This window comes from Pseudophryne corroboree, chromosome 10 (assembly GCF_028390025.1).
Source record: "Pseudophryne corroboree isolate aPseCor3 chromosome 10, aPseCor3.hap2, whole genome shotgun sequence".
Classification (NCBI taxonomy): domain Eukaryota; kingdom Metazoa; phylum Chordata; class Amphibia; order Anura; family Myobatrachidae; genus Pseudophryne; species Pseudophryne corroboree.
Genome location: NC_086453.1, coordinates 171,275,034 through 171,299,428, shown reverse-complemented (window position 1 = coordinate 171,299,428; position 24,395 = coordinate 171,275,034). Strand labels below are relative to the sequence as shown.

At 42.7% G+C, this 24,395-nt stretch overlaps 1 long non-coding RNA gene across 1 annotated transcript in view; it reads right to left on the bottom strand.

Moving 5' to 3' along the window:
* Positions 1-23,440, bottom strand: part of LOC134965126 (uncharacterized) — a 71,762-nt gene extending 48,322 nt beyond the window's left edge. The window contains exon 1 of the long non-coding RNA XR_010188334.1: positions 23,254-23,440. This is a non-coding gene — a long non-coding RNA (uncharacterized LOC134965126). The remainder of the gene's footprint in view (positions 1-23,253) is intronic.
* Between the last annotated feature and the right edge of the window lie 955 nt (positions 23,441-24,395).

Genomic DNA, 24,395 nt, shown 5'->3' with positions numbered 1-24,395 from the left:
CACTGTTCTGTGTCATGTAAAAATAATGGGTCGCTGTCCTGTGTGCTGTAAAAATAGAGCGACACTGTTCTGTGTGCTGTAAAAATAAAGGGGTCCTGTCCTATATGCTGTAAAAATAAAGGGGCACTGTTCTGTGTGCCATAGAAATAAAGTAGTGCAGTCAAAATAAAGGGGCACTATTCTGTGTGCTGTAAAAATAAAGGGGTCCTGTATGCTGTAAAAAATAAAGGGGCACTGTTCTTTGTGCTTTAAAAATGAAGAGGTGCAGTAAAAATAAAGCGGCAATGTTCTGTGTGCTGTAAAAATATACGGGCTCTGACCTGTATGCTATAAAAGAAAGGGGCACTCTACTGAGTAGTGGTCTTCTGTATGCCGACTGATGGGATCCCAGCACACAGTATACCGGCGCCGGGATCCCGACAGCCGGCATACCGACACTTATTCTCCCTCGTAGGGGTCCACGACCCCCCTGGAGGGAGAATAAAATAGTGGGGCGCGCCTCCGTGCCCATAGCGTGGCGAGCGCAGCGACCCGCAAGGGGCTCATTTGCGCTCTCCACACTATCGGTAAGCCAGCGGTTGGGCTCCCGGCGCCGGTATGCTAGTCGCCGGGAGCCCGACCGCCGGCATATCGTAGTGAACCCGTACTGAGTGCTGTAAAAATAAATGGGTGGTGTGGCCCTGTCCTTTTGTGATTTAAAAAATAAAGGGGTGCTTTGCCACTGTTCTGTGTGCTGTAAACATAAAGGGGTGCTGCGGTCTTGTGCTGTTTGCTGTATAAATAAAGGGACACTGTTCTGTGTGCTGTAAAAATAAAGGATCCCTGTCCTGTATGCTGTAAAAATAAAGGTGCACTATTCTGTGTGCAGTAAAAATAAAGGGGTGCTGTGTCCCTGTGCTGTAAAAATTAAGGGGCACTGTCCTGTGCTGTAAACATAAAGGGGTGCTGTGGTCTTGTGCTGTGTGCTGTATAAATAAAGGGGCACTGTTCGCTGTGCTGTAAAAATAAAGGGGTGCTATAAAAATAAAGAGACCCTGTTTTGTGTACTTTAAAAATAAAGGGGTGCTATGACCCTTCTTGTGTGTTGTAAAAATAAAGGGGTGCTGTGGCCCTGTCCTGTGTGCTGTAAAAATAAAGCAGCACTGTTCTGTGTGCTGTAAAAATAAAGGAGTGCAGTCAAACTAAAGGGGCATTATTCTGTGTGCTGTAAAAATAAAGGGGCCCTGTCCTGTATGCTGTAAAAATAAAGGGGCACTGTTCTGTGTGCTACAAAATTAAAAGGGTACTGCCCTGTAAAATGGAATACAACAATTCAGAGGAAAAAGTAAAGGGGTACTGTGGCCCTGTCCTGTGTGCTGTAACAATAACGCAGCACTGTTCTGTGTGCTGTAAAAATAAAGGTGCACTGTTCTGTGTGCTGTAAAAATAAAAGGGTACTGCCCTGTAAAATGTAGTACAAAAATTTGGAGGAAAAAGTAAAGGGGTACTGTGGCCCTGTCCTGTGTGCTGTAATAATAAAGAGCACTGTTCTGTGTGCTGTAAAAATAAAGGTGCATCGTTCTGTGTGCTGTAAAAATAAATGGCTCTTTCCTCTATGCTGTAAAAATAAAGGGACACTGTTCTGTGTGCTGTAAAAATAAAAGGGTGCTGTGGCCCTGTTCTGTGTGCTTTAAAAAAAAGGGGCACTGTTTTATGTGCTGTAAAAATAATGGGTCCCTGAACAGTGTGCTGTAAAAATAAAGGGGCACTATTCTGTGTGCTGTAAAAATAAAGGTGCCCTGTCCTGTATGCTGTAAAAATAAAGGGGCACTGTTCTGTGTGCTATAAAATTAAAAGGGTACTGCCCTGTAAAATGGAATACAAAAATTTGGAGGAAAAAGTAAAGGGGTACTGTGGCCCTGTCCTGTGTGCTGTAACAATAACGCAGCACTGTTCTGTGTGCTGTAAAAATAAAGGTGCACTGTTCTGTGTGCTGTAAAAATAAAAGGGTACTGCCCTGTAAAATGTAGTACAAAAATTTGGAGGAAAAAGTAAAGGGGTACTGTGGCCCTGTCCTGTGTGCTGTAATAATAAAGCAGCACTGTTCTGTGTGCTGTAAAAATAAAGGTGCATCGTTCTGTGTGCTGTAAAAATAAAGGGCTCTTTCCTCTATGCTGTAAAAATAAAGGGGCACTGTTCTGTGTGCTGTAAAAATAAAAGGGTGCTGTGGCCCTGTTCTGTGTGCTTTAAAAAAGGGGCACTGTTTTATGTGCTGTAAAAATAATGGGTCCCTGAACAGTGTGCTGTAAAAATAAAGGGACACTGTTCTGGGTGCTGTAAAAAAGGGACACTGTTCAGTGTGCTGTAAAATAAAGGGGTGCTGTGTTCCTGTCCTGTGTGCTGTAAAAATAAAGGGGCACTGTTCTGTGTGCTGTAAAAATAAAGGGGCCCTGTCCTGTATGCTGTAAAAATAAAGAGGAACTTTTCTGTGTGCTGTAAAAATAAAAGGGTGCTGTGGCCCTGTCCTATGTGCTGTAAAAATAAATGTTCACTGTTCTGTGTGCTGTAAAAATAAAAGGGGCACTGCCCTGTAAAATGGAGTAGAAATATTTGGAGGAAAAATTAAAGGGTCACTGTGGCCCTATCCCGTGTGCTGTAAAAATAAAGCAGCACTGCTCTGTGTGCTGTAAAAATAAAGGTGCACTGATCTGTGTGCTATAAAAATGAATGGGCCCTGTCCTATATGCTGTAAAAATAAAGGGATACTGTTGTGTGTTGTCAAAATAAAAGGGATCTTTCCTGTATGCTGTAAAAATGAAAGGGGCACTGTTCTGTGTGCTGTAAAAATAAAAAGGTGCATTTTTCCTGTCCTGTGTGCTGGAAAAAATATAGGGGTGCTGTATTCCTTTCCTGTGTGCTGTAAAAATAAAGGGGTGCTATGTTCCTGTCCTGTGTGTTGTAAAAATAAAGCGGTGCTGTTCTGTGTGGTGTAAAAATAATGGGTCCCTGTCCTGTGAGCTGTAAAAATAAAGGGGCACTGTCCTATATGCTGTAAAAATAAAGGGGTCCTGTCTGTGTGCTTTAAAAAAAGGGTGCACTGTTCTCTGTGCTTTAAAAATAAAGGGGTGCAGTAAAAATAAAAGGGCTGTGTTCTGCGTGCTGTAAAAATAAAGGGGCACTTTTATGTTGCTGTACAAATAAAGGGGTGCTGTGGCCCTGCGTTTTTTGCTGTAAAAACTAACCAGGCACTGTTCTGTGTGCTGTAAATATAAAGGGTCCCTGTCCCTTATGTTGAAAAATAAGGGGGCACTGTTCTGTGTGCAGTAAAAATAAAGGGGTGCTGTGGCCCTGTGCTGTAAAAATAAAGGGGCACTGTCCTGTATGCTGTCAAAATAAAGGGGCACTGTTCTGTGTGCTGTCAAAATAAACGGGTGCTGTGGCCCTGTCCTGTGTGCTGTAAAATTAAAGGGGCACTGTTCTGTGTGCTATAAACATAAAGGGGTGCTGTGGTCTTGCGCTGTATAAATAAAGCGGCACTGTTCTGTGTGCTGTAAAAATAAAGGGATGCTATGACCCTGTCCTGTGTGTTGTAAAAATAAAGGGGTGCTGTGGATTTCTCCTGTGTGCTGTTAAGATAAAGCAGCACTGCTCTGTGTGCTGTAAAATAAAGGTGCACTGTTCTGTGTGCTATAAAAATAAAGAGGCCCTGTCCTATATGCTGTAAAAAATAAAGGGACACTGTTCTGTGTGTTGTCAAAATAAAAGGGCTCTTTCCTGTATGCTGTAAGAATAAAGGGGCACTGTTCTGTGTGCTGTAAAAAGAAAAGGGTGCTGTGTCCCTGTCCTGTGTGCTGCAAAAATTAAAGGGGGGCTGTAGTCCTTTCCTGTGTGCTGTAAATTTAAGGGGCACTGTTCTGTGTGCTGTAAAAATAAAGGGGTGCTATGACCCTGTCCTGTGTGTTGTAAAAATAAAGGGGTGCTGTGGATTTCTCCTGTGTGCTGTAAAAATGAAGCAGCACAGTTCTGTGTGCTGTCAAAATAAAGGGGTTCTATGACCCTGTCCTGTGTGTTGTAAAAATAAAGGGGTGTTGTGGACCTGTCCTGTGTGCTGTAAAAATAAAGCGGCACTGTTCTGTGTCATGTAAAAATAATGGGTCCCTGTCCTGTGTGCTGTAAAAATAAAGCGACACTGTTCTGTGTACTGTAAAAATAAAGGGGTCCTGTCCTATATGCTGTAAAAATAAAGGGGCACTGTTCTGTGTGCCATAGAAATAAAGTAGTGCAGTCAAAATAAAGGGGCACTATTCTGTGTGCTGTAAAAATAAAGGGGTCCTGTATGCTGTAAAAATAAAGGAGCACTGTTCTTTGTGCTTTAAAAATAAAGAGGTGCAGTAAAAATAAAGCAGCAATGTTCTGTGTGCTGTAAAAATATAGAGGCTCTGACCTGTATGCTATAAAAGAAAGGGGCACTCTACTGAGTGGTGGTCTTCTGTATGCTGACTGATGGGATCCCGGCACACAGTATATCGGTGCCGGGATCCCAACAGCCAGCATACCGACACTTATTCTCCCTTGTAGGGTTCCACGACCCTCCTGGAGGGAGAATAAAATAGTGGGGTGCACGTAGCACGCCACCGTGCCCGTAGTGTGGCGAGCACAGCGACCCGCAAGGGGCTCATTTGCGCTCGCCACACTGTCGGTAAGCCAGCGGTTGGGCTCCCGGCACCGGTATGCTGGTCGCCGGGAGCCCGACCGCCGGCATATCGTAGTGAACCCGTACTGAGTGCTGTAAAAATAAATGGGTGGTGTGACCCTGTCCTTTTGTGATTTAAAAAAAAAAGTAGTGCTTTGCCACTGTTCTGTGTGCTGTAAACATAAAGGGGTGCTGCGGTCTTGTGCTGTTTGCTGTATAAATAAAGGGACACTGTTCTGTGTGCTGTAAAAATAAAGGGTCCCTGTCCTGTATGTTGTAAAAATAAAGGGGAACTATTCTGTGTGCAGTAAAAATAAAGGGGTGCTGTGTCCCTGTGCTGTAAAAATTAAGGGGTACTGTCCTGTGTGCTGTAAACATAAAGGGGTGCTGTGGTCTTGTGCTGTGTGCTGTATAAATAAAGGGGCACTGTTCGGTGTGCTGTAAAAATAAAGGGGTGCTATAAAAATAAAGAGACCCTGTCTTGTGTGCTTTAAAAATAAAGGGGTGCTATGACCCTGTCCTGTGTGTTGTAAAAATAAAGGGGTGCTGTGGCCCTGTCCTGTGTGCTTTAAAAATAAAGCAGCACTGTTCTGTGTGCTGTAAAAATAAAGGAGTGCAGTCAAACTAAAGGGGCACTATTCCGTGTGCTGTAAAAATAAAGGGGCCCTGTCCTGTGTGCTGTAAAAATAAAGGTGCACTGTTCTGTGTGCTGTAAAAATAAAAGGGTACTGCACTGTAAATTGTAGTACAAAAATTTGGAGGAAAAAGTAAAGGGGTACTGTGGCCCTGTCCTGTGTGCTGTAATAATAAAGCAGCACTGTTCTGTGTGCTGTAAAAATAAAGGTGCATCGTTCTGTGTGCTGTAAAAATAAAGGGCTCTTTCCTCTATGCTGTAAAAATAAAGGGACACTGTTCTGTGTGCTGTAAAAATAAAAGGGTGCTGTGGCCCTGTTCTGTGTGCTTTAAAAAAAGGGGCACTGTTTTATGTGCTGTAAAAATAATGGGTCCCTGAACAGTGTGCTGTAAAAATAAAGGGGCACTATTCTGTGTGCTGTAAAAATAAAGGTGCCCTGTCCTGTATGCTGTAAAAATAAAGGGGCACTGTTCTGTGTGCTATAAAATTAAAAGGGTACTGCCCTGTAAAATGGAATACAAAAATTTGGAGGAAAAAGTAAAGGGGTACTGTGGCCCTGTACTGTGTGCTGTAACAATAATGCAGCACTGTTCTGTGTGCTGTAAAAATAAAGGTGCACTGTTCTGTGTGCTGTAAAAAATAAAAGGGTACTGCCCTGTAAAATGTAGTACAAAAATTTGGAGGAAAAGTAAAGGGGTACTGTGGCCCTGTCCTGTGTGCTGTAATAATAAAGCAGCACTGTTCTGTGTGCTGTAAAAATAAAGGTGCATCGTTCTATATGCTGTAAAAATAAAGGGCTCTTTCCTCTATGCTGTAAAAATAAAGGGGCACTGTTCTGTGTGCTGTAAAAATAAAAGGGTGCTGTGGCCATGTTCTGTGTGCTTTAAAAAAAGGGCACTGTTTTATGTGCTGTAAAAATAATGGGTCCCTGAACAGTGTGATGTAAAAATAAAGGGACACTGTTTTGGGTGCTGTAAAAAAGGGACACTGTTCAGTGTGCTGTAAAATAAAGGGGTGCTGTGTTCCTGTCCTGTGTGCTGTAAAAATAAAGGGGCACTGTCCTGTGTGCTGTAAACATAAAGGGGTGCTGTGTTCTTGTGCTGTATAAATAAAGGGGTGCGGTGGCCCTGTCCTGTGTGCTGTAAAAATAAAGCAGCACTGTTCTGTGTGCTGTAAAAATAAAGGAGTGCAGTCATACTAAAGGGGCACTATTCTGTGTGCTGTAAAAATAAAGGGGCCCTGTCCTGTATGCTGTAAAAATAAAGGGGCACTGTTCTGTGTGCTATAAAATTAAAAGGGTACTGCCCTGTAAAATGGAATACAAAAATTCGGAGGAAAAAGTAAAGGGGTACTGTGGCCCTGTCCTGTGTGCTGTAACAATAACGCAGCACTGTTCTGTGTGCTGTAAAAATAAAGGTGCACTGTTCTGTGTGCTGTAAAAATAAAAGGGTACTGCCCTGTAAAATGTAGTACAAAAATTTGGAGGAAAAAGTAAAGGGGTACTGTGGCCCTGTCCTGTGTGCTGTAATAATAAAGCAGCACTGTTCTGTGTGCTGTAAAAATAAAGGTGCATCGTTCTGTGTGCTGTAAAAATAAAGGGCTCTTTCCTATATGCTGTAAAAATAAAGGGGCACTGTTCTGTGTGCTGTAAAAATAAAAGGGTGCTGTGGCCCTGTTCTGTGTGCTTTAAAAAAAGGGCACTGTTTTATGTGCTGTAAAAATAATGGGTCCCTGAACAGTGTGCTGTAAAAATAAAGGGACACTGTTCTGGGTGCTGTAAAAAAGGGACACTGTTCAGTGTGCTGTAAAATAAAGGGGTGCTGTGTTCCTGTCCTGTGTGCTGTAAAAATAAAGGGGCACTGTTCTGTGTGCTGTAAAAATAAAGGGGCACTGTCCTGTATGCTGTAAAAATAAAGAGGAACTTTTCTGTGTGCTGTAAAAATAAAAGGGTGCTGTGGCCCTGTCCTATGTGCTGTAAAAATAAATGTTCACTGTTCTGTGTGTTGTAAAAATAAAGGGGCACTGCCCTGTAAAATGGAGTAGAAAAATTTGGAGGAAAAAATAAAGAGTCACTGTGGCCCTGTACTGTGTGCTGTAAAAATAAAGCAGCACTGCTCTGTGTGCTGTAAAAATAAAGGTGCACTGATCTGTGTGCTATAAAAATGAAGGGGCCCTGTCCCTTTATTTTTACAGCATATAGGATACTGTTGTGTGTTGTCAAAATAAAAGGGATCTTTCCTGTATGCTGTAAAAATGAAAGGGGCACTGTTCTGTGTGCTGTAAAAATAAAAAGGTGCAGTTTTCCTGTCCTGTGTGCTGAAAAAAATATAGGGGTGCTGTATTCCTTTCCTGTGTGCTGTAAAAATAAAGGGGTGCTATGTTCCTGTCCTGTGTGTTGTAAAAATAAAGTGGCGCTGTTCTGTGTGGTGTAAAAATAATGGGTCCCTGTCCTGTGAGCTGTAAAAATAAAGGGGCACTGTCCTATATGCTGTAAAAATAAAGGGGTCCTGTCTGTGTGCTTTAAAAAAAGGGTGCACTGTTCTCTGTGCTTTAAAAATAAAGGGGTGCAGTAAAAATAAAAGGGCTGTGTTCTGCGTGCTGTAAAAATAAAGGGGCACTTTTCTGTTGCTATACAAATTAAGGGGTGCTGTGGCCCTGCGTTTTGTGCTGTAAAAACTAACCAGGCACTGTTCTGTGTGCTGTAAATATAAAGGGTCCCTGTCCCTTATGTTGAAAAATAAGGGGGCACTGTTCTGTGTGCAGTAAAAATAAAGGGGTGCTGTGGCCCTGTGCTGTAAAAATAAAGGGGCACTGTCCTGATTTCTCCTGTGTGCTGTAAAAATGAAGCAGCACAGTTCTGTGTGCTGTAAAAATAAAGGGGTTCTATGACCCTCTCCTGTGTGTTGTAAAAATAAAGGGGTGCTGTGGACCTGTCCTGTGTGCTGTAAAAATAAAGCGGCACTGTTCTGTGTCATGTAAAAATAATGGGTCCCTGTCCTGTGTGCTGTAAAAATAGAGTGACACTGTTCTGTGTGCTGTAAAAATAAAAGGATCCTGTCCTATATGCTGTAAAAATAAAGGGGCACTGTTCTGTGTGCCATAGAAATAAAGTAGTGCAGTCAAAATAAAGGGGCACTATTCTGTGTGCTGTAAAAATAAAGGGGTCCTGTATGCTGTAAAAATAAAGGGGCACTGTTCTTTGTGCTTTAAAAATGAAGAGGTGCAGTAAAAATAAAGCGGCAATGTTCTGTGTGCTGTAAAAATATACGGGCTCTGACCTGTATGCTATAAAAGAAAGGGGCACTCTACTGAGTGGTGGTCTTCTGTATGCCGACTGATGGGATCCCAGCGCACAGTATACCGGCGCCGGGATCCCGACAGCCGGCATACCGACACTTATTCTCCCTCGTAGGGGTCCACGACCCCCCTGGAGGGAGAATAAAATAGTGGGGCGCACATAGCGCGCCTCCGTGCCCATATCGTGGCGAGCGCAGCGACCCGCAAGGGGCTCATTTGCGCTCTCCACACTATCGGTAAGCCAGCGGTTGGGCTCCCGGCGCCGGTATGGTGGTCGCCGGGAGCCCGACCGCCGGCATATCGTAGTGAACCCGTACTGAGTGCTGTAAAAATAAATGGGTGGTGTGGCCGTGTCCTTTTGTGATTTAAAAAATAAAGGGGTGCTTTGCCACTGTTCTGTGTGCTGTAAACATAAAGGGGTGCTGCGGTCTTGTGCTGTTTGCTGTATAAATAAAGGGACACTGTTCTGTGTGCTGTAAAAATAAAGGGTACTGCCCTGTAAAATGTAGTACAAAAATTTGGAGGAAAAAGTAAAGGGGTACTGTGGCCCTGTCCTGTGTGCTGTAATAATAAAGCAGCACTGTTCTGTGTGCTGTAAAAATAAAGGTGCATCGTTCTGTGTGCTGTAAAAATAAAGGGCTCTTTCCTCTATGCTGTAAAAATAAAGGGGCACTGTTCTGTGTGCTGTAAAAATAAAAGGGTGCTGTGGCCCTGTTCTGTGTGCTTTAAAAAAGGGGCACTGTTTTATGTGCTGTAAAAATAATGGGTCCCTGAACAGTGTGCTGTAAAAATAAAGGGGCACTATTCTGTGTGCTGTAAAAATAAAGGTGCCCTTTCCTGTATGCTGTAAAAATAAAGAAGAACTATTCTGTGTGCAGTAAAAATAAAGGGGTGCTGTGTCCCTGTGCTGTAAAAATTAAGGGGTACTGTCCTGTGTGCTGTAAACATAAAGGGGTGCTGTGGTCTTGTGCTGTGTGCTGTATAAATAAAGGGGCACTGTTCGGTGTGCTGTAAAAATAAAGGGGTGCTATAAAAATAAAGAGACCCTGTTTTGTGTGCTTTAAAAATAAAGGGGTGCTATGACCCTGTCCTGTGTGTTGTAAAAATAAAGGGGTGCTGTGGCCCTGTCCTGTGTGCTGTAAAAATAAAGCAGCACTGTTCTGTGTGCTGTAAAAATAAAGGAGTGCAGTCAAACTAAAGGGGCACTATTCTGTGTGCTGTAAAAATAAAGGGGCCCTGTCCTGTATGCTGTAAAAATAAAGGGGCACTGTTCTGTGTGCTATAAAATTAAAAGGGTACTGTTCTGTAAAATGGAATACAAAAATTCGGAGGAAAAAGTAAAGGGGTACTGTGGCCCTGTCCTGTGAGCTGTAACAAATACGCAGCACTGTTCTGTGTGCTGTAAAAATAAAGGTGCAATGTTCTGTGTACTGTAAAAATAAAAGGGTACTGCCCTGTAAAATGTAGTACAAAAATTTGGAGGAAAAAGTAAAGGGGTACTGTGGCCCTGTCCTGTGTGCTGTAATAATAAAGCAGCACTGTTCTGTGTGCTGTAAAAATAAAGGTGCCCTGTCCTATAAGCTGTAAAAATAAAGGGACACTGTTCTGGGTGCTGTAAAAAAGAGACACTGTTCAGTGTGCTGTATAAAAAAGGGGTGCTGTGTCCCTGTCCTATGTGCTGTAAAAATAAAGGGGCACTGTTCTGTGTGCTGTACAAATAAAGGGTTGCCGTGGCCCTGCGTTGTGTGCTGTAAAAACTAAACGGGCCCTGTCCTGTGTGCTATAAAAATAAAGGGGCACTGTTCTGTGTGCTGTAAAAATAAAGGGGCCCTGTCCTGTATGCTGTAAAAATAAAGAGGAACTTTTCTGTGTGCTGTAAAAATAAAAGGGTGCTGTGGCCCTGTCCTATGTGCTGTAAAAATAAATGTTCACTGTTCTGTGTGCAGTAAAAATAAAGGGGCACTGCCGTGTAAAATGGAGTAGAAAAATTTGGAGGAATAAATAAAATGTCACTGTGGCCCTGAACTGTGTGCTGTAAAAATAAAGCAGCACTGCTGTGTGCTGTAAAAATAAAGGTGCACTGATCTGTGTGCTATAAAAATAAAAAGGTGCCGTTTTCCTGTCCTGTGTGCTGGAAAAAATATAGGGGTGCTGCATTCCTTTCCTGTGTGCTGTAAAAATAAAGGGGTGCTATGTTCCTGTCCTGTGTGTTGTAAAAATAAAGCAGCACTGTTCTGTGTGGTGTAAAAATAATGGGTCCCTGTCCTGTGAGCTGTAAAAATAAAGGGGCACTGTCCTATATGCTGTAAAAATAAAGGCGTCCTGTCTGTGTGCTTTAAAAAAAAGGGTGCACTGTTCTGTGTGCTTTAAAAATAAAGGGGTGCAGTAAAAATAAAAGGGCTGTGTTCTGCGTGCTGTAAAAATAAAGGGTCACTTTTCTGTTGCTGTACAAATAAAGGGGTGCTGTGGCCCTGCGTTGTGTGCTGTAAAAACTAACCGGGCACTGTACTGTGTGCTGTAAATATAAAGGGTCCCTGTCCTGTATGTTGAAAAATAAAGGGGCACTGTTCTGTGTGCAGTAAAAATAAAGGGGTGCTGTGGCCCTGTGTTGTAAAATTAAAGGGGCACTGTCCTGTATGCTGTCAAAATAAAGGGGCACTGTTCTGTGTGCTGTCAAAATAAATGGGTGCTGTGGCCCTGTCCTGTGTGCTGTAAAATTAAAGGGGCACTGTTCTGTGTGCTATAAACATAAAGGGGTGCTGTGGTCTTGTGCTGTATAAATAAAGTGACACTGTTATGTGTGCTGTAAAATAAAGGGAAGCTATGACCCTGTCCTGTGTGTTGTAAAAATAAAGGGGTGCTGTGACCAGGTCCTGTGTGCTGTAAAGATAAAGCAGCACTGCTCTGTGTGCTGTAAAAATAAAGGTGCACTGTTCTGTGTGCTATAAAAATAAAGAGGCCCTGTCTTATATGCTGTAAAAAATAAAGGGACACTGTTCTGTGTGTTGTCAAAATAAAAGGGCTCTTTCCTGTATGCTGTAAGAATAAAGGGGCACTGTTCTGTGTGCTGTAAAAATAAAGGGGTGCTATGACCCTGTCCTGTGTGTTGTAAAAATAAAGGGGTGCTGTGGTTTTCTCCTGTGTGCTGTAAAAAATGAAGCAGCACAGTTCTGTGTGCTGTAAAAATAAAGGGGTTCTATGACCCTGTCCTGTGTGTTGTAAAAAATAAAGGGGTGCTGTGGACCTGTCCTGTGTGCTGTAAAAATAAAGCGGCACTGTTCTGTGTCATGTAAAAATAATGGGTCGCTGTCCTGTGTGCTGTAAAAATAGAGCGACACTGTTCTGTGTGCTGTAAAAATAAAGGGGTCCTGTCCTATATGCTGTAAAAATAAAGGGGCACTGTTCTGTGTGCCATAGAAATAAAGTAGTGCAGTCAAAATAAAGGGGCACTATTCTGTGTGCTGTAAAAATAAAGGGGTCCTGTATGCTGTAAAAAATAAAGGGGCACTGTTCTTTGTGCTTTAAAAATGAAGAGGTGCAGTAAAAATAAAGCGGCAATGTTCTGTGTGCTGTAAAAATATACGGGCTCTGACCTGTATGCTATAAAAGAAAGGGGCACTCTACTGAGTAGTGGTCTTCTGTATGCCGACTGATAGGATCCCAGCACACAGTATACCGGCGCCGGGATCCCGACAGCCGGCATACCGACACTTATTCTCCCTCGTAGGGGTCCACGACCCCCCTGGAGGGAGAATAAAATAGTGGGGCGCGCCTCCGTGCCCATAGCGTGGCGAGCGCAGCGACCCGCAAGGGGCTCATTTGCGCTCTCCACACTATCGGTAAGCCAGCGGTTGGGCTCCCGGTGCCGGTATGCTGGTCGCCGGGAGCCCGACCGCCGGCATATCGTAGTGAACCCGTACTGAGTGCTGTAAAAATAAATGGGTGGTGTGGCCCTGTCCTTTTGTGATTTAAAAAATAAAGGGGTGCTTTGCCACTGTTCTGTGTGCTGTAAACATAAAGGGGTGCTGCGGTCTTGTGCTGTTTGCTGTATAAATAAAGGGACACTGTTCTGTGTGCTGTAAAAATAAAGGATCCCTGTCCTGTATGCTGTAAAAATAAAGGTGCACTATTCTGTGTGCAGTAAAAATAAAGGGGTGCTGTGTCCCTGTGCTGTAAAAATTAAGGGGCACTGTCCTGTGCTGTAAACATAAAGGGGTGCTGTGGTCTTGTGCTGTGTGCTGTATAAATAAAGGGGCACTGTTCGCTGTGCTGTAAAAATAAAGGGGTGCTATAAAAATAAAGAGACCCTGTTTTGTGTACTTTAAAAATAAAGGGGTGCTATGACCCTTCTTGTGTGTTGTAAAAATAAAGGGGTGCTGTGGCCCTGTCCTGTGTGCTGTAAAAATAAAGCAGCACTGTTCTGTGTGCTGTAAAAATAAAGGAGTGCAGTCAAACTAAAGGGGCATTATTCTGTGTGCTGTAAAAATAAAGGGGCCCTGTCCTGTATGCTGTAAAAATAAAGGGGCACTGTTCTGTGTGCTACAAAATTAAAAGGGTACTGCCCTGTAAAATGGAATACAACAATTCAGAGGAAAAAGTAAAGGGGTACTGTGGCCCTGTCCTGTGTGCTGTAACAATAACGCAGCACTGTTCTGTGTGCTGTAAAAATAAAGGTGCACTGTTCTGTGTGCTGTAAAAATAAAAGGGTACTGCCCTGTAAAATGTAGTACAAAAATTTGGAGGAAAAAGTAAAGGGGTACTGTGGCCCTGTCCTGTGTGCTGTAATAATAAAGCAGCACTGTTCTGTGTGCTGTAAAAATAAAGGTGCATCGTTCTGTGTGCTGTAAAAATAAATGGCTCTTTCCTCTATGCTGTAAAAATAAAGGGACACTGTTCTGTGTGCTGTAAAAATAAAAGGGTGCTGTGGCCCTGTTCTGTGTGCTTTAAAAAAAAGGGGCACTGTTTTATGTGCTGTAAAAATAATGGGTCCCTGAACAGTGTGCTGTAAAAATAAAGGGGCACTATTCTGTGTGCTGTAAAAATAAAGGTGCCCTGTCCTGTATGCTGTAAAAATAAAGGGGCACTGTTCTGTGTGCTATAAAATTAAAAGGGTACTGCCCTGTAAAATGGAATACAAAAATTTGGAGGAAAAAGTAAAGGGGTACTGTGGCCCTGTCCTGTGTGCTGTAACAATAACGCAGCACTGTTCTGTGTGCTGTAAAAATAAAGGTGCACTGTTCTGTGTGCTGTAAAAATAAAAGGGTACTGCCCTGTAAAATGTAGTACAAAAATTTGGAGGAAAAAGTAAAGGGGTACTGTGGCCCTGTCCTGTGTGCTGTAATAATAAAGCAGCACTGTTCTGTGTGCTGTAAAAATAAAGGTGCATCGTTCTGTGTGCTGTAAAAATAAAGGGCTCTTTCCTCTATGCTGTAAAAATAAAGGGGCACTGTTCTGTGTGCTGTAAAAATAAAAGGGTGCTGTGGCCCTGTTCTGTGTGCTTTAAAAAAGGGGCACTGTTTTATGTGCTGTAAAAATAATGGGTCCCTGAACAGTGTGCTGTAAAAATAAAGGGACACTGTTCTGGGTGCTGTAAAAAAGGGACACTGTTCAGTGTGCTGTAAAATAAAGGGGTGCTGTGTTCCTGTCCTGTGTGCTGTAAAAATAAAGGGGCACTGTTCTGTGTGCTGTAAAAATAAAGGGGCCCTGTCCTGTATGCTGTAAAAATAAAGAGGAACTTTTCTGTGTGCTGTAAAAATAAAAGGGTGCTGTGGCCCTGTCCTATGTGCTGTAAAAATAAATGTTCACTGTTCTGTGTGCTGTAAAAATAAAAGGGGCACTGCCCTGTAAAATGGAGTAGAAATATTTGGAGGAAAAATTAAAGGGTCACTGTGGCCCTATCCCGTGTGCTGTAAAAATAAAGCAGCACTGCTCTGTGTGCTGTAAAAATAAAGGTGCACTGATCTGTGTGCTATAAAAATGAATGGGCCTTGTCCTATATGCTGTAAAAATAAAGGGATACTGTTGTGTGTTGTCAAAATAAAAGGGATCTTTCCTGTATGCTGTAAAAATGAAAGGGGCACTGTTCTGTGTGCTGTAAAAATAAAAAGGTGCAGTTTTCCTGTCCTGTGTGCTGGAAAAAATATAGGGGTGCTGTATTCCTTTCCTGTGTGCTGTAAAAATAAAGGGGTGCTATGTTCCTGTCCTGTGTGTTGTAAAAATAAAGCGGTGCTGTTCTGTGTGGTGTAAAAATAATGGGTCCCTGTCCTGTGAGCTGTAAAAATAAAGGGGCACTGTCCTATATGCTGTAAAAATAAAGGGGTCCGGTCTGTGTGCTTTAAAAAAAAGGGTGCACTGTTCTCTGTGCTTTAAAAATAAAGGGGTGCAGTAAAAATAAAAGGGCTGTGTTCTGCGTGCTGTAAAAATAAAGGGGCACTTTTCTGTTGCTGTACAAATAAAGGGGTGCTGTGGCCCTGCGTTTTTTGCTGTAAAAACTAACCAGGCACTGTTCTGTGTGCTGTAAATATAAAGGGTCCCTGTCCCTTATGTTGAAAAATAAGGGGGCACTGTTCTGTGTGCAGTAAAAATAAAGGGGTGCTGTGGCCCTGTGCTGTAAAAATAAAGGGGCACTGTCCTGTATGCTGTCAAAATAAAGGGGCACTGTTCTGTGTGCTGTCAAAATAAACGGGTGCTGTGGCCCTGTCCTGTGTGCTGTAAAATTAAAGGGGCACTGTTCTGTGTGCTATAAACATAAAGGGGTGCTGTGGTCTTGCGCTGTATAAATAAAGCGGCACTGTTCTGTGTGCTGTAAAAATAAAGGGATGCTATGACCCTGTCCTGTGTGTTGTAAAAATAAAGGGGTGCTGTGGATTTCTCCTGTGTGCTGTTAAGATAAAGCAGCACTGCTCTGTGTGCTGTAAAATAAAGGTGCACTGTTCTGTGTGCTATAAAAATAAAGAGGCCCTGTCCTATATGCTGTAAAAAATAAAGGGACACTGTTCTGTGTGTTGTCAAAATAAAAGGGCTCTTTCCTGTATGCTGTAAGAATAAAGGGGCACTGTTCTGTGTGCTGTAAAAAGAAAAGGGTGCTGTGTCCCTGTCCTGTGTGCTGCAAAAATTAAAGGGGGGCTGTAGTCCTTTCCTGTGTGCTGTAAATTTAAGGGGCACTGTTCTGTGTGCTGTAAAAATAAAGGGGTGCTATGACCCTGTCCTGTGTGTTGTAAAAATAAAGGGGTGCTGTGGATTTCTCCTGTGTGCTGTAAAAATGAAGCAGCACAGTTCTGTGTGCTGTCAAAATAAAGGGGTTCTATGACCCTGTCCTGTGTGTTGTAAAAATAAAGGGGTGTTGTGGACCTGTCCTGTGTGCTGTAAAAATAAAGCGGCACTGTTCTGTGTCATGTAAAAATAATGGGTCCCTGTCCTGTGTGCTGTAAAAATAAAGCGACACTGTTCTGTGTACTGTAAAAATAAAGGGGTCCTGTCCTATATGCTGTAAAAATAAAGGGGCACTGTTCTGTGTGCCATAGAAATAAAGTAGTGCAGTCAAAATAAAGGGGCACTATTCTGTGTGCTGTAAAAATAAAGGGGTCCTGTATGCTGTAAAAATAAAGGAGCACTGTTCTTTGTGCTTTAAAAATAAAGAGGTGCAGTAAAAATAAAGCAGCAATGTTCTGTGTGCTGTAAAAATATAGAGGCTCTGACCTGTATGCTATAAAAGAAAGGGGCACTCTACTGAGTGGTGGTCTTCTGTATGCTGACTGATGGGATCCCGGCACACAGTATATCGGTGCCGGGATCCCAACAGCCAGCATACCGACACTTATTCTCCCTTGTAGGGTTCCACGACCCTCCTGGAGGGAGAATAAAATAGTGGGGTGCACGTAGCACGCCACCGTGCCCGTAGCGTGGCGAGCACAGCGACCCGCAAGGGGCTCATTTGCGCTCGCCACACTGTCGGTAAGCCAGCGGTTGGGCTCCCGGCACCGGTATGCTGGTCGCCGGGAGCCCAACCGCCGGCATATCGTAGTGAACCCGTACTGAGTGCTGTAAAAATAAATGGGTGGTGTGACCCTGTCCTTTTGTGATTTAAAAAAAAAAGTAGTGCTTTGCCACTGTTCTGTGTGCTGTAAACATAAAGGGGTGCTGCGGTCTTGTGCTGTTTGCTGTATAAATAAAGGGACACTGTTCTGTGTGCTGTAAAAATAAAGGGTCCCTGTCCTGTATGTTGTAAAAATAAAGGGGAACTATTCTGTGTGCAGTAAAAATAAAGGGGTGCTGTGTCCCTGTGCTGTAAAAATTAAGGGGTACTGTCCTGTGTGCTGTAAACATAAAGGGGTGCTGTGGTCTTGTGCTGTGTGCTGTATAAATAAAGGGGCACTGTTCGGTGTGCTGTAAAAATAAAGGGGTGCTATAAAAATAAAGAGACCCTGTCTTGTGTGCTTTAAAAATAAAGGGGTGCTATGACCCTGTCCTGTGTGTTGTAAAAATAAAGGGGTGCTGTGGCCCTGTCCTGTGTGCTTTAAAAATAAAGCAGCACTGTTCTGTGTGCTGTAAAAATAAAGGAGTGCAGTCAAACTAAAGGGGCACTATTCCGTGTGCTGTAAAAATAAAGGGGCCCTGTCCTGTGTGCTGTAAAAATAAAGGTGCACTGTTCTGTGTGCTGTAAAAATAAAAGGGTACTGCACTGTAAATTGTAGTACAAAAATTTGGAGGAAAAAGTAAAGGGGTACTGTGGCCCTGTCCTGTGTGCTGTAATAATAAAGCAGCACTGTTCTGTGTGCTGTAAAAATAAAGGTGCATCGTTCTGTGTGCTGTAAAAATAAAGGGCTCTTTCCTCTATGCTGTAAAAATAAAGGGACACTGTTCTGTGTGCTGTAAAAATAAAAGGGTGCTGTGGCCCTGTTCTGTGTGCTTTAAAAAAAGGGGCACTGTTTTATGTGCTGTAAAAATAATGGGTCCCTGAACAGTGTGCTGTAAAAATAAAGGGGCACTATTCTGTGTGCTGTAAAAATAAAGGTGCCCTGTCCTGTGTGCTGTAAAAATAAAGGGGCACTGTTCTGTGTGCTATAAAATTAAAAGGGTACTGCCCTGTAAAATGGAATACAAAAATTTGGAGGAAAAAGTAAAGGGGTACTGTGGCCCTGTACTGTGTGCTGTAACAATAATGCAGCACTGTTCTGTGTGCTGTAAAAATAAAGGTGCACTGTTCTGTGTGCTGTAAAAAATAAAAGGGTACTGCCCTGTAAAATGTAGTACAAAAATTTGGAGGAAAAGTAAAGGGGTACTGTGGCCCTGTCCTGTGTGCTGTAATAATAAAGCAGCACTGTTCTGTGTGCTGTAAAAATAAAGGTGCATCGTTCTGTATGCTGTAAAAATAAAGGGCTCTTTCCTCTATGCTGTAAAAATAAAGGGGCACTGTTCTGTGTGCTGTAAAAATAAAAGGGTGCTGTGGCCATGTTCTGTGTGCTTTAAAAAAAGGGCACTGTTTTATGTGCTGTAAAAATAATGGGTCCCTGAACAGTGTGATGTAAAAATAAAGGGACACTGTTTTGGGTGCTGTAAAAAAGGGACACTGTTCAGTGTGCTGTAAAATAAAGGGGTGCTGTGTTCCTGTCCTGTGTGCTGTAAAAATAAAGGGGCACTGTCCTGTGTGCTGTAAACATAAAGGGGTGCTGTGTTCTTGTGCTGTATAAATAAAGGGGTGCGGTGGCCCTGTCCTGTGTGCTGTAAAAATAAAGCAGCACTGTTCTGTGTGCTGTAAAAATAAAGGAGTGCAGTCATACTAAAGGGGCACTATTCTGTGTGCTGTAAAAATAAAGGGGCCCTGTCCTGTATGCTGTAAAAATAAAGGGGCACTGTTCTGTGTGCTGTAAAAATAAAAGGGTGCTGTGGCCCTGTTCTGTGTGCTTTAAAAAAAGGGCACTGTTTTATGTGCTGTAAAAATAATGGGTCCCTGAACAGTGTGCTGTAAAAATAAAGGGACACTGTTCTGGGTGCTGTAAAAAAGGGACACTGTTCAGTGTGCTGTAAAATAAAGGGGTGCTGTGTTCCTGTCCTGTGTGCTGTAAAAATAAAGGGGCACTGTTCTGTGTGCTGTAAAAATAAAGGGGCACTGTCCTGTATGCTGTAAAAATAAAGAGGAACTTTTCTGTGTGCTGTAAAAATAAAAGGGTGCTGTGGCCCTGTCCTATGTGCTGTAAAAATAAATGTTCACTGTTCTGTGTGTTGTAAAAATAAAGGGGCACTGCCCTGTAAAATGGAGTAGAAAAATTTGGAGGAAAAAATAAAGAGTCACTGTGGCCCTGTACTGTGTGCTGTAAAAATAAAGCAGCACTGCTCTGTGTGCTGTAAAAATAAAGGTGCACTGATCTGTGTGCTATAAAAATGAAGGGGCCCTGTCCCTTTATTTTTACAGCATATAGGATACTGTTGTGTGTTGTCAAAATAAAAGGGATCTTTCCTGTATGCTGTAAAAATGAAAGGGGCACTGTTCTGTGTGCTGTAAAAATAAAAAGGTGCAGTTTTCCTGTCCTGTGTGCTGAAAAAAATATAGGGGTGCTGTATTCCTTTCCTGTGTGCTGTAAAAATAAAGGGGTGCTATGTTCCTGTCCTGTGTGTTGTAAAAATAAAGTGGCGCTGTTCTGTGTGGTGTAAAAATAATGGGTCCCTGTCCTGTGAGCTGTAAAAATAAAGGGGCACTGTCCTATATGCTGTAAAAATAAAGGGGTCCTGTCTGTGTGCTTTAAAAAAAGGGTGCACTGTTCTCTGTGCTTTAAAAATAAAGGGGTGCAGTAAAAATAAAAGGGCTATGTTCTGCGTGCTGTAAAAATAAAGGGGCACTTTTCTGTTGCTGTACAAATTAAGGGGTGCTGTGGCCCTGCGTTTTGTGCTGTAAAAACTAACCAGGCACTGTTCTGTGTGCTGTAAATATAAAGGGTCCCTGTCCCTTATGTTGAAAAATAAGGGGGCACTGTTCTGTGTGCAGTAAAAATAAAGGGGTGCTGTGGCCCTGTGCTGTAAAAATAAAGGGGCACTGTCCTGATTTCTCCTGTGTGCTGTAAAAATGAAGCAGCACAGTTCTGTGTGCTGTAAAAATAAAGGGGTTCTATGACCCTCTCCTGTGTGTTGTAAAAATAAAGGGGTGCTGTGGACCTGTCCTGTGTGCTGTAAAAATAAAGCGGCACTGTTCTGTGTCATGTAAAAATAATGGGTCCCTGTCCTGTGTGCTGTAAAAATAGAGTGACACTGTTCTGTGTGCTGTAAAAATAAAAGGATCCTGTCCTATATGCTGTAAAAATAAAGGGGCACTGTTCTGTGTGCCATAGAAATAAAGTAGTGCAGTCAAAATAAAGGGGCACTATTCTGTGTGCTGTAAAAATAAAGGGGTCCTTTATGCTGTAAAAATAAAGGGGCACTGTTCTTTGTGCTTTAAAAATGAAGAGGTGCAGTAAAAATAAAGCGGCAATGTTCTGTGTGCTGTAAAAATATACGGGCTCTGACCTGTATGCTATAAAAGAAAGGGGCACTCTACTGAGTGGTGGTCTTCTGTATGCCGACTGATGGGATCCCAGCGCACAGTATACCGGCGCCGGGATCCCGACAGCCGGCATACCGACACTTATTCTCCCTCGTAGGGGTCCACGACCCCCCTGGAGGGAGAATAAAATAGTGGGGCGCACATAGCGCGCCTCCGTGCCCATATCGTGGCGAGCGCAGCGACCCGCAAGGGGCTCTTTTGCGCTCTCCACACTATCGGTAAGCCAGCGGTTGGGCTCCCGGCGCCGGTATGCTGGTCGCCGGGAGCCCGACCGCCGGCATATCGTAGTGAACCCGTACTGAGTGCTGTAAAAATAAATGGGTGGTGTGGCCCTGTCCTTTTGTGATTTAAAAAATAAAGGGGTGCTTTGCCACTGTTCTGTGTGCTGTAAACATAAAGGGGTGCTGCGGTCTTGTGCTGTTTGCTGTATAAATAAAGGGACACTGTTCTGTGTGCTGTAAAAATAAAGGGTCCCTGTCCTGTATGCTGTAAAAATAAAGGGGCACTATTCTGTGTGCAGTAAAAATAAAGGGGTGCTGTGTCCCTGTGCTGTAAAAATAAAGGGGCACTGTCCTGTGTGCTGGAAAAAATATAGGGGTGCTGTATTCCTTTCCTGTGTGCTGTAAAAATAAAGGGGTGCTATGTTCCTGTCCTGTGTGTTGTAAAAATAAAGCAGCGCTGTTCTGTGTGGTGTAAAAATAATAGGTCCCTGTCCTGTGAGCTGTAAAAATAAAGGGGCACTGTCCTATATGCTGTAAAAATAAAGGGGTCCTGTCTGTGTGCTTTAAAAATAAAAGGGTACTGCCCTGTAAAATGTAGTACAAAAATTTGGAGGAAAAAGTAAAGGGGTACTGTGGCCCTGTCCTGTGTGCTGTAATAATAAAGCAGCACTGTTCTGTGTGCTGTAAAAATAAAGGTGCATCGTTCTGTATGCTGTAAAAATAAAGGACTCTTTCCTCTATGCTGTAAAAAGAAAGGGGCACTGTTCTGTGTGCTGTAAAAATAAAAGGGTGCTGTGGCTATGTTCTGTGTGCTTTAAAAAAAGGGCACTGTTTTATGTGCTGTAAAAATAATGGGTCCCTGAACAGTGTGATGTAAAAATAAAGGGACACTGTTCTGGGTGCAGTAAAAAAGGGACACTGTTCAGTGTGCTGTAAAATAAATTGGTGCTGTGTTCCTGTCCTGTGTGCTGTAAAAATAAAGGGGCACTGTCCTGTGTGCTGTAAACATAAAGGGGTGCTGTGGTCTTGTGCTGTATAAATAAAGGGGTGTGGTGGCCCTGTCCTGTGTGCTGTAAAAATAAAGCAGCACTGTTCTGTGTGCTATAAACATAAATGAGTGCAGTCAAACTAAAGGGGCACTGTTCTGTGTGCTGTAAAAATAAAGGGGCCCTGTCCTGTATGCTGTAAAAATAAAGAGGAACTTTTCTGTGTGCTGTAAAAATAAAAGGGTGCTGTGGCCCTGTCCTATGTGCTGTAAAAATAAATGTTCACTGTTCTGTGTGCTGTAAAAATAAAGGGGCACTGCCCTGTAAAATGGAGTAGAAAAATTTGGAGGAAAAAATAAAGGGTCACTGTGGCCCTGTCCTGTGTGCTGTAAAAATAAAGCAGCACTGCTCTGTGTGCTGTAAAAATAAAGGTGCACTGATCTGTGTGCTATAAAAATGAAGGGGCCCTGTCCTATATGCTCTAAAAATAAAGGGATACTGTTGTGTGTTGTCAAAATAAAAGGGATCTTTCCTGTATGCTGTAAAAATGAAAGGGGCACTGTTCTGTGTGCTGTAAAAATAAAAAGGTGCCATTTTCCTGTCCTGTGTGCTGGAAAAAATATAGGGGTGCTGTATTCCTTTCCTGTGTGCTGTAAAAATAAAGGGGTGCTATGTTCCTGTCCTGTGTGTTGTAAAAATAAAGCGGCGCTGTTCTGTGTGGTGTAAAAATAATGGGTCCCTGTCCTGTGAGCTGTAAAAATAAAGGGGCACTGTCCTATATGCTGTAAAAATAAAGGGGTCCTGTCTGTGTGCTTTAAAAAAAGGGTGCACTGTTCTGTGTGCTTTAAAAATAAAGGGGTGCAGTAAAAATAAAAGGGCTGTGTTCTGCGTGCTGTAAAAATAAAGGGGCACTTTTATGTTGCTGTACAAATAAAGGGGTGCTGTGGCCCTGCGTTTTGTGCTGTAAAAACTAACCAGGCACTGTTCTGTGTGCTGTTAATATAAAGGGTCCCTGTCCCTTATGTTGAAAAATAAGGGGACACTGTTCTGTGTGCAGTAAAAATAAAGGGGTGCTGTGGACCTGTGCTGTAAAAATAATGGGGCACTGTCCTGTATGCTGTCAAAATAAAGGGGCACTGTTCTGTGTGCTGTCAAAATAAACGGGTGCTGTGGCCCTGTCCTGTGTGCTGTAAAATTAAAGGGGCACTGTTCTGTGTGCTATAAACATAAAGGGGTGCTGTGGTCTTGTGCTGTATAAATAAAGCGGCACTGTTCTGTGTGCTGTAAAAATAAAGGGATGCTATGACCCTGTCCTGTGTCAGGGCCGAAACTAGGACTAACGGCACCCGGGGCAAGACAGAAATTTAGCGCCCCCCCCACAAAAAAAAAAATAAATAAATAATTTTTTTTTTAATAAATAAATAAAAATGTAATAATAATAATAATAATAATAATAATAATAAATTATTTATATAAATTATTTATATATATATATATATAAAATAATAATAATAATAATAATAATAAAATAAAATAGAAAAAAAAATAAGTAAGAAACAAACAACTAAACACAAAACAGTTATCCCTCAGACCAGCAGACCCCCGTAATACACACATGGTATATATATATATATATATACATACATACATACGTGTGTATATATGTACGCAGCCACATACACCCGCATATATATATATATATATATATATATATATAAAATGTATGTAATGTATATAAAATTTGTAGCTGTCACAGTGGTGAAGATGAGCAGTCTCAGCATTATAGATTAGGGCAATATACTGTATATAAGTTTAGTTTAAATGAGCTGCAGGGGTTAACACCAGTCACAGTGAGTGTGTGTGTGTGTGTGTGTGTGCGTGTGTGCGTGTGTGCGTGTGTGTGTGTTTACCTCCGATCCTCTCACCGTCCTGCTTCCATCCATCACTGTGCTGTCAGCGGGCTGAAACGCTGAATGCAATGCTGTGTGGGGCCAGAGAAAGGTCAGCAGCATGACCACATTCATAGCTAGGGCGGGCGGGCGGCTGGTATACTTTTCCGGCTTGCAGCTGAGGAAGGGAAACTAGACGTTACCCTGACTCCCTAGCTCGAGCAGCGGCGGCCATCTTACTGCAGGGTGCAATGCCTCATGGGATTTGTAGTCTCTATGCTACCGCATAAAGTGTAAGCAGTAGCACACATGACTACAAATCCCATTTTTCTTCACTAGATTCTCTGCTGTGTCAGACGCAGCTGATCCCAGCGCCCTATCCAATCCCGCGCCCGTGTCACATGCCCCCCTAGCCCCTCCCTAGTTTCGGCTCTGCCTGTGTGTTGTAAAAATAAAGGGGTGCTGTGGCCAGGTCCTGTGTGCTGTAAAGATAAAGCAGCACTGCTCTCTGTGCTGTAAAAATAAAGGTGCACTGTTCTGTGTGCTATAAAAATAAAGAGGCCCTGTCCTATATGCTGTAAAACATAAAGGGACACTGTTCTGTGTGTTGTCAAAATAAAAGGGCTCTTTCCTGTATGCTGTAAGAATAAAGGGGCACTGTTCTGTGTGCTGTAAAAAGAAAAGGGTGCTGTGTCCCTGTCCTGTGTGCTGCCAAAATTAAAGGGGGGCTGTAGTCCTTTCCTGTGTGCTATAAATTTAAGGGGCACTGTTCTGTGTGCTGTAAAAATAAAGGGGTGCTATGACCCTGTCCTGTGTGTTGTAAAAATAAAGGGGTGCTGTGGATTTCTCCTGTGTGCTGTAAAAATGAAGCAGCACAGTTCTGTGTGCTGTCAAAATAAAGGGGTTCTATGACCCTGTCCTGTGTGTTGTAAAAATAAAGGGGTGTTGTGGACCTGTCCTGTGTGCTGTAAAAATAAAGCGGCACTGTTCTGTGTCATGTAAAAATAATGGGTCCCGGTCCTGTGTGCTGTAAAAATAGAGCGACACTGTTCTGTGTACTGTAAAAATAAAGGGGTCCTGTCCTATATGCTTTAAAAATAAAGGGGCACTGTTCTGTGTGCCATAGAAATAAAGTAGTGCAGTCAAAATAAAGGGGCACTATT